Source organism: Solanum tuberosum, unplaced genomic scaffold (assembly GCF_000226075.1).
Source record: "Solanum tuberosum cultivar DM 1-3 516 R44 unplaced genomic scaffold, SolTub_3.0 scf00039, whole genome shotgun sequence".
NCBI classification, from domain to species: Eukaryota; Viridiplantae; Streptophyta; class Magnoliopsida; order Solanales; family Solanaceae; genus Solanum; species Solanum tuberosum.
Window position 1 is genome coordinate 2352403 of NW_006238968.1, and position 2652 is coordinate 2355054.

Consider the following 2652-nt stretch of genomic DNA (forward strand, 5'->3'; position numbering starts at 1 on the left):
GAATCCATTGAGATCACACCATCCGAAGCAAAATTTGACAATGAAGTTCTAAATGTTTTCCAAGAGTCTGGTAGGGAACCAAGTAGAAGCAAGCCTTGAATTTCTTCATCAAATTTAATGCCCATAGCAGATAACTGGTTCATGATCCCCTGAAAATTATTCAGATGGTCTGTCATCGGAGAACCATCATGATACTTTAAACTCAGCATCTGCTTTATTAAGAACATTTTGTTGTTGCCAGTCTTCCGAGCATACAAACTTTCAAGATGCTCCCATAGGGTTCGAGCATGTGTCTCCCCAGAAATATGGTTCAACACATTATCGTCAACCCATTGACTAATGAATCCACAAACCTGTCTGTGCAACAGATTCCATTCTTCATCTGTTTTATTATTAGGCTTTACAGTGGTAAAGACTGGTTGATAAAAATTCTTGACATAAAGTAGATCTTTCATTTTCCCCTTCCAAATGGCATAATTAACACCATTCAAAGTAACCATTCTACTTGTGTTGGCTTCCATTGTTTATCCCCAAAAAAATATAGTTATTGTAAACCAAAGTAAATCTTTTCTGATGTGGAAGTTCAGACTGTGCTGCAACCACATAGCATACTCAGATAAAGAGGTTCTACTTTTTTTCAAAAAATATTAATTCTCTAAAATAAATTGAGGATATAATAGGTAAAAAAATATTGTCTTTTCTTGATTTGTCAAAAAAAGGGCAAGTAAAAAGTCAAAATTTAACTAGTGAAAAGGGACAGAGAGAGTACTCATTCGGACCCCAATTTATGCTTAGAGAGCCAATCAAAAAATTTATATACTTTTTGAAGTTGTTAAATATTATGATTTATAATATTTTGTACATTATTTTCAAATAATATGTGATAATCTCTGTCTCAATTTTTGTGGCAAAGATGGAATTTGGAGAGTAAACTATATTTTTATATGATTTTAAAATATATTAAATTGTTAATTATTGTGTTTATAGTATTTTCGATCATAGAAAAAATTGTCGTGCTTCTTCTTAGCAAGGCTGTTGAGATCCAAGTTGCCCTCTGTTTGTCCATATGAATTTTCAGGATGGAAGAAACGAGAAGAACATGTATATGTAGGGGTGTACATGGCCGGGTTGGTTCGGATTTTTCAAATATCAAACCAAATCATTTGTGTCGAAGATATTTAACATATTATTCAAAAGCAAAATTAAATAAAGAAACAAATAGAAAACAAAAATATTTAACATATTATAAAGACCCAGACCCCTCTATATTAGTTTTCTTCTTTCTAACGCGTTAACATTTAATGGATACCATCAACTTAATACCCCGATTTACACTTCAGAGAGGCCCTATGTTCAATTTAAAGTCTTTAATTGCAATTCCAAAGCTTCTTAGACTTATTTTCCAATAACCTATGTTCATGTTGACTTTGCATTTCCCCCTATATTACCTTTTATGAATTGGCAAATAGAAACATGTCATGATGATAGTAGTAAAGTAAAATTTTTTGTTAAGAGTGTTCGAAATTTACCAGTGCACACAAAAAACAAAAATTTAACTTACATATATAATTGTAGACAGTGAAGTTTTATTGATAAATTCATACTAAATTTGGATTAAATCTTAAATTCAGGATACATTGACCAAGTCAAATTACTGGTTAAAGTTCGCATCAAAATGGGATGGACCATATGTCATTCAAGAAGTCTATTAAAGTGGAGCTTACAAAATTTTGGATGCAAACGGCTTGCGGATTGGTCCCATCAATGGAAAATTCTTGAAGAAGTACTATCCTTGAAGTGGCGTCATACTCCTGGCCCGCAAGAGTATAAACTGTGTACGGCTCCAAAAAAACATAAAAAAAAATTCACTCTCTGAACTACGTAATGACTTGATCCTCTTCATTGAGGTACGTAGGCAGCTTAGAGTATTATTACTCTAGGTTCAGTCATAAGAATTAAAAAAAAAAATGTTGCCATCTGAATATCATGCTAATTCTTTCAAATGAAAATTCAAGCTCGCAAATTTTGAGCCAATTTCAAACATAAATCTGTACTAATCCGTAACTCCCATGGATGTGATTTTATATAGATTGAAGATCTCGAAGTTATATTTCCAACAAAAAAAGAAGCTCATTATTCCGGCGCTCCTACTCCACGTTATGAATTTTCTTCCACATGTGTGCAAAGCTGAAGAAAGCTAAAAATTCAAGCATCCAGATTTTGAGCTGACTTTGAAGAAAAATCTGTATTAATCCGTAAATCCTATAGACGTGATTTTTATATGGATTGAAGATCACGAAGTCGTCTTTCCAACAAAAAAAGAAGCTTATTATTCCGGCGCTTCTACTCCACGTTATGAATTTTCTTCCACATGTGTGCAAAGCTGAAGAAAGCTAAAAATTCAAGCATCCAGATTTTGAGCTGACTTTGAAGAAAAATCTGTATTAATCCGTAAATCCTATAGACGTGATTTTTATATGGATTGAAGATCACGAAGTCGTCTTTCCAACAAAAAAAGAAGCTTATTATTCCGGCGCTTCTACTCCACGTTATGAATTTTCTTCCACATGTGCACAAAGCTGAAGAAAGCTGAAAAGTTAACGTTTTGTTGCTATCCTCATATAAACTCTAGCTTATGGAGTCTTTTTTTTT